Source organism: Dermacentor albipictus, unplaced genomic scaffold (genome assembly GCF_038994185.2).
Source record: "Dermacentor albipictus isolate Rhodes 1998 colony unplaced genomic scaffold, USDA_Dalb.pri_finalv2 scaffold_91, whole genome shotgun sequence".
Classification (NCBI taxonomy): domain Eukaryota; kingdom Metazoa; phylum Arthropoda; class Arachnida; order Ixodida; family Ixodidae; genus Dermacentor; species Dermacentor albipictus.
The window spans coordinates 252,501-267,500 of NW_027225645.1; the positions used below are offsets into that span (position 1 = coordinate 252,501).

General features: G+C 57.6%; 3 non-coding genes across 3 annotated transcripts in view; 1 reads left to right on the plus strand and 2 right to left on the minus strand.

Annotated features, from left to right (window-relative positions):
- Positions 1-81, minus strand: part of LOC139053329 (5.8S ribosomal RNA) — a 153-nt gene extending 72 nt beyond the window's left edge. The window contains exon 1 of the ribosomal RNA XR_011510410.1: positions 1-81. This exon is cut by the window's left edge and continues 72 nt beyond it. This is a non-coding gene — a ribosomal RNA (5.8S ribosomal RNA).
- Positions 82-1,318: 1,237 nt separating this feature from the next.
- LOC139053343 (small subunit ribosomal RNA) lies at positions 1,319-3,133 on the minus strand. The gene has a single exon (XR_011510424.1). It is a non-coding gene; the product is annotated as a small subunit ribosomal RNA (ribosomal RNA).
- Positions 3,134-12,272: 9,139 nt separating this feature from the next.
- LOC139053335 (U2 spliceosomal RNA) lies at positions 12,273-12,461 on the plus strand. Its single transcript, XR_011510416.1, has one exon. It is a non-coding gene; the product is annotated as a U2 spliceosomal RNA (small nuclear RNA).
- Positions 12,462-15,000: the final 2,539 nt, after the last annotated feature.

The following is a 15,000-nucleotide window of genomic DNA, read 5'->3' on the forward strand; positions in this document are numbered from 1 at the left end:
TGTCCTGCAATTCACACCAAGTCTCGCAGCTGGCTGCGTTCTTCATCGACCCGAGAACCGAGTGATCCACCGCTTAGAGTCGTGAAAAATAGTTTGTTCAATTCAGTACAGTACAACCAGTGTTTCAGGCACGTGGCGTCTCCCTGTGTGTGGTTTCGAAGAGCGCCTTTCGGCGTGCGCTACTCCTGTTTCGCTCTTTCGTTCGGCGGTCACGCGTTTCCGCATGACCGCTGCTGATCCAACAGCCTACTCGAGACGAAAGACAAGAGCTTGGCGCGCGCGTACTCGCGCAGCTCTCCAAAGCCACTCGGCCAGTGCCAGGGACGGCTCTCTGCGCCGGAGCCACAACAAGTCTACTTGAGGCGGAAGACGAAGCCAGCAAGGGCCTGGCCGCAAGTGCGTTCGAATACGGGATTACAGTCCCTCGTCTGTCCGTACTTCCTCTTTCGACGTGCGGCGCCTTCCCAAAGCGCACAAGTCCGCAAACCGCAGAACGCTTCCGACGTAGCAAAGCCGCGTTTCCTTCGGTACTTCGCAGCAACGCCGCCTTTCCCTCGGCGGCGGGCAAATAGCCTGCAGACGTCGTCGCATTGAACCGCGAACTCGACACCTCGCGCGTCACGAGCGGGAGCCGACCGGCAGCCTCCGGCCCTTTCGGGCGCGGTGGAATTTGCCGCGGAGGACGGGAGAGTGCTTTAGGCCACGGTTCCTTCCGTACTTGGCAGCCGCACCCTCAATACCGCCGGTTCCATGACCGACCGAGCGCCGCACCGTTCCTTTAGTACTTGGGCAGCAACAAAGTCGGGTCGTTACTCCACACTCGCCGCAGGAAGCGACCGGCAGCCGCCAGCCTTTTCAGACTCGGCAGCGTTTGCCGCGGAGGACGGGAGAGCGCTCGCACCACGGTTCCGTGTGTACTAAGCGGCAGCGGCATTAGCTCTCGACCGTCAGTTCCTTGACCGACCGCACGCTTCGCCGTTCCCCTCGTACTGGGCAAGAGCAGCAGGTCGGGTCGTCTTACTCCCATTCCGCGCAAGAGTGCCGAGGCGGACTTCAGAAAGCCCACCCAACAGTGTGCGTTACGCCGTTTCTACCCGCGGGCGCGGCCAAGCCAACCGTCCAAGGTTGCAGCCGGCGTCCACTGGGCGCAACAAATTTGGCACGGGGCGCCCTTCGAAATTCGGGCAATCCCCGGCATGTTCGGGTATAGCCGTCCCCGCGTCCAAGCGGGGCCAGCGGCGGAAAGCGTCGGGCGCAGCGAGCTGCTTCACCCACACGGGGTAGAAACAATGGCGCTCGTCACCCTCGAACAATCCGGTAATGATCCTTCCGCAGGTTCACCTACGGAAACCTTGTTACGACTTTTACTTCCTCTAAATGATCAAGTTTGGTCATCTTTCCAACAGACCGGCGCAACCGAAAGGCCGCGCCGGACATCGGTCCGAAGACCTCACTAAATCATTCAATCGGTAGTAGCGACGGGCGGTGTGTACAAAGGGCAGGGACGTAATCAACGCGAGCTTATGACTCGCGCTTACTGGGAATTCCTCGTTCAAGGGGAACAATTGCAAGCCCCTATCCCAATCACGAAAGAAGTTCCACGGGTTACCCAGTCTTTTCAGACAGGGATAAAGACACGCTGCTTCCTTCAGTGTAGCGCGCGTGCGGCCCCGGACATCTAAGGGCATCACAGACCTGTTATTGCTCTGTTTCGTGCGGCTAGGAGCCGCTTGTCCCTCTAAGAAGGTTGTAAGGTGCTGGGAACCCCGCACCTATTTAATAGGCTAGAGTCTCGTTCGTTATCGGAATTAACCAGACAAATCGCTCCACCAACTAAGAACGGCCATGCACCACCATCCACCGAATCAAGAAAGAGCTCTCAATCTGTCAATCCTCCCAGTGTCCGGGCCGGGTAAGTTTTCCCGTGTTGAGTCAAATTAAGCCGCAGGCTCCACTCCTGGTGGTGCCCTTCCGTCAATTCCTTTAAGTTTCAGCTTTGCAACCATACTTCCCCCGGAACCCAAACACTTTGGTTTCCCGGAAGCTGCCCGCCGAGTCATTTGAGTAACTCAGGCGGATCGCTGGTTGGCATCGTTTATGGTCAGAACTAGGGCGGTATCTGATCGCCTTCGAACCTCTGACTTTCGTTCTTGATCAAAGAAAACATTCTTGGCAAATGCTTTCGCAGTAGTTCGTCTTGCGACGGTCCAAGAATTTCACCTCTAGCGCCGCAATACGAATGCCCCCGTCTGTCCCTCTTAATCATTACCTCGTATTCCAAAAACCAACAGAACAGAAACGAGGTCTTGTTCTATTATTCCATGCAAGTTTATTCAGGCGACTCGCCTGCGTTGAGCACTCTAATTTTTTCAAAGTAAAAGCACCGGCCTTCTCGAGGCACACAATGAAGTGCACCAAGAAAGGACCGGCATGATGTTCAGTCCGAGCCGTCGCATCGGGTAGATGCACTACTCGTCTGGAACTGAGATCCAACTACGAGCTTTTTAACCGCAGCAGCTTTAGTATACGCTATTGGAGCTGGAATTACCGCGGCTGCTGGCACCAGACTTGCCCTCCAATTGATCCTCGTTAAAGGATTTAGAGTGTACTCATTTCAATTACGGGGCCTCAAAAGAGTCCCGTATTGTTATTTTTCGTCACTACCTCCCCGTGCCGGGAGTGGGTAATTTGCGCGCCTGCTGCCTTCCTTGGATGTGGTAGCCGTTTCTCAGGCTCCCTCTCCGGAATCGAACCCTGATTCTCCGTTACCCGTAACAACCATGGTAAGCAAGTAACCTACCATCGAAAGTTGATAAGGCAGACACTTGAAAGAAACGTCGCCGGCTCGTGGCCATGCGATCAGCACAAAGTTATCCAGAGTCACCACACAATACGGGCCGAAACCCGATCGATCTTGGTCTAATAAAAGCACCCGTCGCCCAAAGGGCTTCAGGCTCACTGCATGTATTAGCTCTAGAATTGCCACAGTTATCCAAGTAGGAAGAAACGATCTAAGGAACCATAACTGATTTAATGAGCCATTCGCGGTTTCGCCTTATTTCGGCATGTACTTAGACATGCATGGCTTAATCTTTGAGACAAGCATATGATTACTGGCAGGATCAACCAGGTAATCGTTCAACTGCGCGTCCCGCCTGTCAAGCAGGCCGGACGCCGTTTTTGCGATGCCGAGGCCACCTTCAGGCGCCCCAGCACGCTTCGTTCTTGCAAAGAGTAGCACTTTGCACAGTCCGAGACGACGGCGTTCGAGCTCGCTACGGCGCCCTCCCCGAAGGGCCGGGTATCGCCACGCGGCAAGAAGCACGCAACATTCTCGATAGACTGGTTGTGTCGACTCGATCACGGCTTGCGGTTTCTCTTGAGCCCGCAGCACAGGTGGACCGACCGACACTTGCAACGTAGCCGAGACGGCAAAGCCGCCAGGCGACGGGTCACGCCCGCGCCTTCGGCGCTTTCGCATTTGACTCGTCCGAGGACGATGCGGAACACAACTCGATATCGTGGAGAAAGCGTCGTCCGACAACCAGCCCCTAACGCATCAAGCGGATGAGGCTGCAGACGTCAGCTGTGGGATCCACGGGAGCGATACCGGGGACACGCTTGACGGGCACGAAGCCCGCCGCATATCAAACACCCAGGTCGCTTTTGGGGGCGACTGCTCTCTGGGACCCCCATATAATAGCAGCGATAAGTTCCCAAATCTCCATGGGGCCGTACTCGTGCCACTTTTGACGAGCGTTTGGCGAAAATCGTGCCGCCTCGCAGCGCCGCGAGCGAGATGGAAAGCTTACGTCGGCAGCGCAATGCCGAAGTCGTGAAAGCGCAGCGCGTCGACCGAATGCGCGAACGGCAATCTCTCGCCTATGGACAGCGCGGTTTCCAGAACAATCGCCTTTCTGTGCCCCTACGGGGCCGCACGCTAGCGCGGCCCTTTCGCCGTTTCCGAGCACGAGTGCGACCGGCGCGGGCGGCGTGCTCGACACCCCGGCTGACGCCGTTTCGGACTTTGTCTCTTCGCGCGCTCGCGCCAACGCCGCGGCAAAACGACGACCTCTGCGCGGTTCTTTCCCGGTTCCCGGCGTGCTATAGTGCAGCCAGCCGGACGGTGGCGACGACTCAGTCGCGGCCGTGCGGTGGCTTGTACGCCAAAGTTGCGTGACGGGCGTCGAGCTCCCGCCGCGGCCCGGCTCAGGTGGTTTCGGACTTCTGTCTCTTCCGAGCGCTCGCGTCGTCGTGGGCACGATTCTCGAGTGCGGAGCGGTGCGCGGACACCACCACGAACACGCGCAAGCCGAAAACGGCACTACGGTACAACGTCGGCCAGGGCGGTACGGCCCCCTTATATGAGCAGCGATAAGTGACCAGATCTCCACGGGGCCGTACTCGTGCGACAAGGCGGCGTACTGCGCCGAGCCGAGCGCCAATATTTGGCCTTGGCACGGCCGATTTGAGCTCTCGCGATCGCCGCGGTACCGCCGCTCACCGATTCAAGGCACGCTAGCGCGGCCCCTTCGCCATTTTTCGAGTAAGAGTGCGAAAAGCGCGCGCGGCGTGCTCGTCGCCCCGGCTGACGTAGTCTCGGACTTAGTCTCGCTCACGCCGCCCCGGCTGACGTCGTCTCGGACTTAGTCGCGCTCACACCGCCCCGGCTCACGTGGTTTCGGACTTCCGTCTCTTCCGAGCGCTCGCGTCGTCGTGGGCACGATTCTCGAGTGCGGAGCGGTGCGCGGACACCACCACGAACACGCGCAAGCCGAAAATGGCACTACGGTACAACGTCGGCCAGGGCGGTACGGCCCCCTTATATGAGCAGCGATAAGTGACCAGATCTCCACGGGGCCGTACTCGTGCGACAAGGCGGCGTACTGCGCCGAGCCGAGCGCCAATATTTGGCCTTGGCACGGCCGATTTGAGCTCTCGCGATCGCCGCGGTACCGCCGCTCACCGATTCAAGGCACGCTAGCGCGGCCCCTTCGCCATTTTTCGAGTAAGAGTGCGAAAAGCGCGCGCGGCGTGCTCGTCGCCCCGGCTGACGTAGTCTCGGACTTAGTCTCGCTCACGCCGCCCCGGCTGACGTCGTCTCGGACTTAGTCGCGCTCACACCGCCCCGGCTCACGTGGTTTCGGACTTTCGTCTCTTCCGAGCGCTCGCGTCGTCGTGGGCACGATTCTCGAGTGCGGAGCGGTGCGCGGACACCACCACGAACACGCGCAAGCCGAAAACGGCACTACGGTACAACGTCGGCCAGGGCGGTACGGCCCCTTATAAGAGCAGCGATAAGTGACCAGACCTCCACGGGGCCGTACTCGTGCGACAAGGCGGCGTACTGCGCCGAGCCGAGCGCCAATATTTGGCTTTGGCACGGCCGATTTGAGCTCTCGCGATCGCCGCGGTACCGCCGCTCACCGATTCAAGGCACGCTAGCGCGGCCCCTTCGCCATTTTTCGAGTAAGAGTGGGAAAAGCGCGCGCGGCGTGCTCGACGCCCCGGCTGACGTCGTCTCGGACTTGGTCGACGCCCCGGCTGACGTAGTCTCGGACTTAGTCTCGCTCACGCCGCCCCGGCTGACGTCGTCTCGGACTTAGTCGCGCTCACACCGCCCCGGCTCACGTGGTTTCGGACTTGCGTCTCTTCCGAGCGCTCGCGTCGTCGTGGGCACGATTCTCGAGTGCGGAGCGGTGCGCGGACACCACCACGAACACGCGCAAGCCGAAAACGGCACTACGGTACAACGTCGGCCAGGGCGGTACGGCCCCTTATAAGAGCAGCGATAAGTGACCAGACCTCCACGGGGCCGTACTCGTGCGACAAGGCGGCGTACTGCGCCGAGCCGAGCGCCAATATTTGGCCTTGGCACGGCCGATTTGAGCTCTCGCGATCGCCGCGGTACCGCCGCTCACCGATTCAAGGCACGCTAGCGCGGCCCCTTCGCCATTTTTCGAGTAAGAGTGGGAAAAGCGACCGCGGCGTGCTCGACGCCCCGGCTGACGTCGTCTCGGACTTAGTCGACGCCACGGCTGACGTAGTCTCGGACTTGGTCTCGCACACGCCGCCCCGGCTGACGTAGTCTCGGACTTGGTCTCGCTCACGCCGCCCCGGCTGACGTCGTCTCGGACTTAGTCGCGCTCACACCGCCCCGGCTCACGTGGCTTCGGACTTGGTCTCTTCGAGCGCTCGCAGCCAGGTCGGGGCCGACGCCGACGTCTGCGTGGGGCTTCAACGATTCCCGGCGCGACGCAATGCAACTGCGCGCAGGATGCCAGCGACTCCGCCGTGGCCGTGCGGCGGTGTACACGCAGAAGTTTCGTGAAGGGGTATCGAGCTCCCGCCGCCCCGGCGGACGTGGTTTCGGACTTTAGCGCTCGCAGCGATCTCGCGGCGATCGCTGACGTCTGCGCGGTTTCAGGTGTGCTACGATGCAGCAGTCTGCCGCACGACAATTTACGGAAGCGAGTGCATTCCGCCCCGGCGGACGCGGCAGCGGACTTTGTGCCTGCGGGAGTGCTCTTGTTGCTGTAAAATTTGAACGGGTGCAGCTGCGCGAAGCAAGTGTACACATTTTCTCTCTCTCTCTCTCTCTCTGCCTCTGAGGCGACTGTAATTTTAATTTAAATGCAATTGGAGGCGGGAGCAACCTGATGAGAGTAGGCGGACTTCGGCACACCTTGTAGTTTAGAAATTGTTTTCAAGCTTTGAGGACATACACAATCGCGCCATCTGCTTTCCCCGTCTCTTTGGCACTTCATAGTGTGTGCAGCATGCTCTGCATTCCAAAGAAACGCGCCTGTTTCTCCCCCTCTCTCACGTTCTTCTTGTCTTTCTTGCTGCTCTTGTGAGAAGTTGCTATGCTCTTTACTCGCTGTAAAATAGAATGCTTGCGCGAGCCAACAACTTGCGTGTCTTTCTTTTTTTTTGTTGTTGTTGTTTTTTTCTCTCTTCCCAAGACGTTTCTGCCATTATTCACTAGCTCTCGTTCTTAGTATGCAACGGAGCGTTAGCTCGCGCCATCTACCTTTCTTTCTGTATGGCGAAGGCCGTAGGTTTTCCTAGTTCCGCACACAGATGGCGCGGATGCGTTTTCGCGCCAGTTTCGAACGACCTCGCTGTACACATGTTTCTCATTTAAAAGTTTCAAAGGGGCTTGCGAAAGGGCGTGGTCCTTTTTTCTTGCGCAAGGCTGAGCTTTCCAGCTGTGCTTAAGCTATGCTAGCATGTGTGCGTATGTGTGTGTGTGTGTGTGTGTGTGTGTGTGTGTGTGTGCGTGCGCGCGCGCGCGTGCGTGCGCGTGCATATGTGTGCGTGTGTGTGTATACACGCACACGGTAAAGATGATGGGGTAGCGCTATTTCTTTCTTTCTTTCTTTCTTTTTTAACAACACCTGTGCTCCACATGGCGATCTTCCTGCCCTCTATGTTTCCGGTTGGAAGGAGTGCGCAGCCTTTTCTATATTTATTTTTTTTTTCATTCTCTTTCATTCGTACATGAGGCGCGCTACCTAATTCTAGCGGTCGAATCGACACGTTGCAATCCGTCCCGGCCTGTGCCGTATGAAAACTTTCAGTGGGCCTTGCGGTAAATAAAAGGAAATGAGGGAAATGCGCGTAGTGTATTACACTTGCGCACGGGCTTGAAACGAAGGCCTCAAAGAAAGCCGCCTTGAGCGGTCGCATTCAGACGGAAGTAAGCATTCCCCTTGCGCGTGTTTTCCGCTCGCCTGTTCCGTTTTCTACGAGGTTGCCTTCGTTGGTTTTGCCTTGCGAACAAGCTTGCGCTCGGGTCTCGTTTCTACGCGACGGCGTTTCGTTAACAGTGAAAGACTGAGGCGTCGCGAGTTGATTCGCGAGATAGAGAGCATAGAGTCTCTAGACGGGCTGGGTTTTATAAGATTGCCCACGCTGTTGCTGAGGTTACCAATGTCGCCAGGGCACCCACAAGGCAGTGGTACAATGGAGTGAAGTGAAAGACATCGCTTCTCGGCCTTTTGGCTAAGATCAAAGTTTTGGCTAAGATCGCTTCTCGGCCTTTTGGCTAAGATCAAAGTGTAGTCACTGCAGCTGGCTTGCCCGGCCTTTGACACACTCATCTTTGTAGAGGCGCCCGGTTACCTGCTCCGGTCATAGCAAGGTCTTTCCCCTATCCCAGCCCTATCTTTCCAGGCCCTCGGCTCCCTGCTGCACTGCCTCCAGGACAGCCCGCGTGCTGCTACCTGGTGGCCCCTGGACGACCCACACCGGCCCGCTTCCTGGTCCTGCCGCTGCCTGGCGCTGCCTGCCGCCCCCCGGAGACTCCTGCCCCGCTCGGCCTGACCACTGCTTGGTGCTGCCTGCCTGCGGGGTGCCCGCTGGTCCTGCCGTCCCGACTGGTGCTGTGCTGGGGCACAACCGGCTGGCCCCTGCCTTCGCCATCGTCTGTCATGGGCCCGGCCCACTAGCTGCCACCCCTGGTGGCCCCCTAGCCTCCGGACCTGGCCTCCTTTAAGGAGAGCCGCCGGGTCCGGAAGGTAAGACCATACAATGGACTCTGGGGGCCACGGCCGCACGGCCCATGACACCAGTGAAGACGATGGCGACCCCATCACCCCTAGGCAGGAACGCCAGCCGGCCCGTGAGGATGGCACCCTCACGGTGTTCTTTCCCGTGCCCCAAACGGTCCGGTGCTGCGAAGAGGGCTGCCGAGCTGCCTATGCCGCGGCCAAATGGACAGCGCGGCGGCAGTCCCTCCAGCGGCACCTGGAACTCGAACACGGCACCAGGATCCGGCGCACCATCAACGTGTGCACCATCTGCGGCGAGACACTGGGGCTTCGACCAGCCTCTCACGCCTGCCTGGCTGCAGCCAACTTGACTGCCGCCCCCCCTGTTGCCCTGCCACACCAGTGTGGCAGTTGCCCAATGTCCTTCCCCACAAGGAGGGGCTTGGGCAACCACGAGCAGTGGCACAGGAGGGAGGCGGCACTGGCGGCCAGGCGTGATCTCGCCGCGGGTGCTGCCACTGGTGCGTCGGAGCAGGACAGCGACAGCACCCCCGCAGCAGAGCAGGACAGCACCGAGGGTCCCGTTGAGGACCCTCCTGGAACACCAGCAGTGGCGACCGGGCAGGCCGCCGACCAGGAGCCGTCTCCCGTGGCACCTCGGGGAACACCCGGACACAGCAGCGATGGCGAGATGGCCGAGGCACCTTCTCCGCGGACGCCAAACCAGTCAGGGCGGACCGCGGCCTCGGCCTCCCCTTCTCCAACACCATCGCTGCCGTCCAACCGAGGCAGCCCGGGAGCACCAGTCTCCGAGGCTCACGAGCCGGCGGCCATGCAGGAGCTCTCCCCGGGCAGGGCAGAGGTGCAGGACCATGACGGAAGCAACCAGGACTTCGGGACCCAGGACGAACATGCTGGTACCACACGACCAGAGGGCAGTGCGTGGACCTTAGCGGACGAAACGGCAGAGCTGCGGGCATTGAGCCGGTTGCCTGAGTCTGCTGGGGAGTGGGCACGGTTCGAAAACATCCTTGACCGTGCCATTGCAGCCGCAACCAAACACCTGCGGCTGCCAGTCGGGGACTCGCGCCAATCACGGAGGCGCGAGGTGAACCCCGACAACCCCCAGCAGATACAAACTCTCTACAGAAGGAACCGGCGCCGGGCAGTGCGGCTAATCACTGAAGGCCCGTCCCAGCTCTGTCCGATCGACCCCCACGCACTGCAGGACCACTACTCGAACCTCTGGTCACCAACACCCGTGGATACCAGCATCCTGAGGTCAAGGCTTCCAGCCACCGAAGAACTGGACTTGTGCCCCTTTACACCGGAAGAAGTCGCAGCCAAGCTCCGTAAATGCGAGAGTACAGCTCCAGGGGAGGACCGCCTCACGTACCACCACTGGAGGCAGGTGGACCCTGAGGGCAGGTTCCTGGCGGCGGTATACAACGTATGCCTCCAATACCGCCGCACGCCCCTGAGCTGGAAGTCGACGAGGACTATCCTGATATACAAGAAGGGCGACCGCGAGGACCCCACAAACTGGCGACCCATTGCCCTTGGTCGCACGATCGCCAAACTGTATGCCGGGTGTCTCACCACCCGGCTGCAGAGGTGGTTGGGCGACCATGCGGTACTGTCCAGGTGTCAGAAGGGCTTCCTGCCGCACGATGGGGTGTTTGAACACAACTTCGTGCTGCAGGGACGCCTGGATGATGCTAGGACAGGAGGTGGGGAGCTGTGCGTGGGGTTCCTCGATTTTGCCAACGCTTTCGGCTCGGTCGCCCATCAGGCCCTCGTCGACGCTGTCCGCGGCGCCGGCGCGGGGGAGGCCTTTGCTACCATCGTTGAAGACCTCTACCGCGCCAACACCACCTGCGTCGTGGCAGCAGCTGGCATTACGGAGCCAATCACCATCGGAGCTGGGCTGAGACAGGGCTGTCCTCTGAGCGGCCTGCTTTTCAACCTGGTGGTGGACCCGGTCATCCGTGCAGTACAGGGAGGCGATAGGCAGCACAACATCCTTGCCTACGCCGATGATCTGACGCTGCTGGCCGCGGATCCCGCCACCCTGCAGAGCCGCTTGGACCGTGTAACAGCCCTGTCGGCCCGGCTCGGGCTGCGACTCAACGCCGCCAAGTGCCGGTCTCTACACCTGTCTGGTCGCCACCCCGTGGGTACACGGCCCACCTCTTTCACCGTGGGTGGCGACCCGATTCCGGCGCTTGGCGACTTCCAGGGGCACAAGTTCCTGGGCCGTCCAGTGGGGTTCAGGGTGCTACCGGACGAGACGACGGTCGACGAGGCCATCCACCTGGGCAGAAAGCTGCTCTCCTCTATGCTCGCCCCATGGCAGAGGCTGGATGCTATCAAAACATTCTTGTATCCAGCCCTCAACTTTGCCATGCGGGTGGGCCTTGCCAGCAAGGGAGAGTGGCAACGCCTGGACGAGGAGCTCCGCCCGCTCATCAAGAAGACCCTGTACGTGCCAGCCAGAGCTTCCAATGAATACTTGTACGGAAGCTCACAGGCTGGCAGTGCAGGGATCCCACTTGCGGCGGAGCTCAGCGACATCTGTCGGGTGGATGGAGCCTTCAAGCTACTGACGTCGACCGACGTGGAGGTCCGGGAGCGTGCAGCAGGAGAGCTCGAGGGCGTAGTGTCAAGGCGGCTGAGACGACCCGCGAACACCGAGGACATGGAGGCCTACCTCTCAGGCGAGACGGAGGGCGACTTTCGGCAAACGTCCACACAGGTCCAGTCTGTGTGGACGGAGGCCCGCAAAGCCTCCCGTCGCCTCTCCGTCGCCTGGGAGCTGTTGGAGCATGGAGCCCGCATCAACTGCGGGGAGGCCTCTGTGTCAGCGAGGAACCGCCACAAGCTGATCAAGACCATCCGGGCGCTCCTCTCCACCGAAAGGGACCAATCTCTGCAAGACAAACCGAACCAAGGCAAGGCGATGGTGTGTGTGGCGGCCGACCCGGCAAACTCACACTTCATGAGGTCCGGCCGCTACACCCATTTCATCGACTGGCGCTTCATTCATCGAGCCCGACTAAATCTCCTCCCCCTCAACGCCACAAGACTCTGGGCACCCGCGGCGGACAAAAGATGCAGACGCTGCGGGTATGGGGAGGAGACACTGCCGCATGTACTTTGCCATTGCATGCGGCAGAGCCGGGCCATGACGGAGCGCCATAACACCATCGTCGCCAGAATAAAAAAGGCTGCTTTGGGTCGGTTTACAGTCATTGCGGAGAACCAGGTCGTAGGCAACACATCACTCAAGCCCGACCTGGTACTGGCCCGTGGAGAGGAGGCACTCATCCTGGACGTCTGCTGCCCTTTCGAGAACAGGCTGCAGGCGTTCCAGGACGCCCGGAAGGCTAAGGAGGAGAAGTACGCCCCTGTACAGCGTCATCTCCTCCGGCGGTTCCAGCGTGTGACGGTGGACGCGGTGGTCGTCGGCTGCCTTGGCAGCTGGGATGTGGGGAACGACCGGGTGATGCGCAGGCTGTGCAGTAGGTCATACCTACGGACACTTAAACGCCTGTGCATCAGTGACACAATAAGCGCCTCTACAAAGATTTTTAGAGCCCATGTCGGCACCTCTTAATGATCTTATGTTTTTAGAGAAGCGCCATTTTTTGCACTGTTTTACACCTTTACAGTTTTAGTCTTTTATTACTAACACCACTAACTAGTTTTTTTAGCCATTTGTTTGCGTTTTTAGATTATACACCTTTTATTCGTTTTCTCCTTGGTTCTGTAACTTGTATTTTTTGATGTTCTGTAACTAGCATGAATAAAAACTCTGTTCTTATCAGCTTAATATCTGATACGGGTTCTATATGGACCCACGATATTAAACCTATTTTTGGAAGTTGGCGGAGTGCTTGAAGCCTGCTTCACCTCCGCCGCAGGTCGGCCCGGTATTGCACTACCTCCGGGATCGGCCCCCGCTCACTTAGGTGAGACTTCATTCAATCAAAATGAAGAACACAAGCTCGAAGCGAGCACTCACGTGACACGCACCATTCCCATACTATACGCAACGATGCCGGTGTTTCTGAACGATTGTCTGCTGTAATGAGCCACTTGGGGGGGGGGGGGGAAGGGTGATTAGCCGTGGGTTTTGCAATCAATGTAAGTCCCACTCAAAGCCAACACTGCATTTTGGAGTTCACTATCGCTTTGATCCGTAAACGACAGCAAGCTCGCCCTGCGAAAATCCGCTGCCCTAGTGGAAGAAAGGTTCCCTATGAAACAAAAATGGAGTGCCCGATTTCCGGCAACATTTTCGCTGCAGTGGGACCGAGCGCCTCGAAAACAAACTTGTCGTATGGCCAAGTGTGGCGAAATATATTCAAGGGTTCAGAGGTGCCTCAGCTTTCCAACCTGTATGTTATGAATACCTGTTGCTACCTTTTCGTCATCATCATCCTGCTGGCTACGACCACTGCAGGGCAAAGACCTCTCCCATTATTCTCCAAGCACCCCGGTCACGTGTAAGCCCGGTCACGGTCGCCGTCTAGTGCCTGCGCCCTTCCTAATCTAATCTGCCCTCCTAAATTTCCGCCACCCCGTGCTACGCTTCCCTTCTCTTGGAATTCAGTCGGTAACCCTTAATTGATGATCTTCCCCCCACATTGCATGCCCTGCGCACGCCCATTTCTTTTTCTTGGTTTAAACTAAGGTGTCATTAGCTCGCGTTTGTTCGCTCACCCCCCGAATCTGCTCTATTCTTATCCCCCGTAGCGCTACACCCATCATTCTTCTTTCCAAAGCTCGTCGCGTCGCCCTCAGTTACCCTTCGGTAATCCTTAAGGTCCTTCGTTGCGGCACTCGCGGCATCTTTCTCATTTAAATAAGGCTATTTCGTTCAGTTTTGGGGGAAAACTCAATGAGCTAGGCGCGATTGTGTCCCCGGCGCCGCTCTCAACAAGATGGCGGCGCCCAGGCTTTTTGCCTGGTGGTTCGGCTTGACGCAGAACACGCCTGCAGGGCAGTGAAGCCGCATTGAAGGGGCAACGAGCGGCGCAGTGAAGCGCATGCTCGGGCGAAAAACGCGAACATCAGCCAAAAATACAACCAAATGGCCAAATACGAATTTCCGTTATGGGAAATTGGAGTTCAGTTGGCGCGTTGCGCTCGCCTAAGGTAAAGAACATAAATGCGAGTGCCACATCAGCCAAGTCAATGCTGAGGATCGCGTATCATTTCTTATTTATTTTTCCCCTTGCCTCCTGGCCTGCGTGGCCCTAGCGCGCATGCCCACGAAAGTAATGCAATAAGGAAAACGCGAAATCATGCGGTGACGGCTGTATCATATCCATTGTGCGTGCTTTGTTCTTTTTGGACTACAGTGGTGTGCGTTATGAGAAAGTTTCAGTGACCAGCGAACCTATATTTAGAACCACATTTACGGTTACTGCTAACAAGCTGCGGGTAGGTGTTTTTTTTTTCTTTCTTTCTTTTTTTCGCTACCAACGATGGGTTATCGCAACCGCGATCGGTTGTGCTAGACGCGTTCTTGCCAAACGTTGGCTCTATACGCGACCCGTGACGCGTGGTCGGCACATTCAAGCAGTCCATTGCAAACCGTTCCAAGAAGAAGGATGCTAGCTCCACGTTCCGCCGGGAGCGCTAGTTCGAAGATTGTACTTTTAGACCCTCGAGGAAGCACCGCCATCCCACGTTTTCTATAACGCGCTAAGACTCAGAGCGACAGCGACCACTTGTCTTTGTCAATATCTCGGACACACTTTTTTTTTTTCTTTAATCCAGATCGTCAGACGAGCCCGCGTTCACGCGCACTCGCTCTCTCCGATAAGCAGGGTAGCTCGGTTGGGGTGTTGTAGGGCCTCGCGCATGCGCTGCTGAGTTCGTCGCTTCGCCGGCCGGTCGACGCTGGCGCGGTACTGGTAATCAACTTCGACGGGCATGGTGAAACGTCACTGTGAAACGTCACGACTAGCAATGCAATGTGTTTGCGAGCAATCGGAGAAATGAGAGAGCCCCTGTAGATTAGTGGAAACGTTCCTCCAAGTATTACGTTTGCAATTTGCGCCTACGAACATGAACTAGACAAAGGAAATGATCTGTAGCCGCCTTCACTTCATAAAATTCCCGTACGAAGAAATTTGCGTGCGCACGTGATCTCCCGCATGAAACCAGACGATAGGTTAATTTTAGCCGTTCATTTCGATTTGCCGAATGTAAACCGGAACACTTTCTCCACGCGCTCTTGAGGTTTGAATGACAATCAATGACATGCTTTTTTTATATATTTTTGTTTGTTCTATCTGGAACCAAAAGAATTCAGAACGCCATTTCAATCTTAGATTCGATTCACGCCTTGCGTTACGTCACCCCTGGCATATCTGATGAACACGCTCTGCTGTTAAGCTTCATGATCACGGCATTAAAAGTCGCCACTTCCCGAACGTTTATCGAGCCGATGATGAACCGTATGCTGGATTCTTATTGTAATGAGTTTATAGAA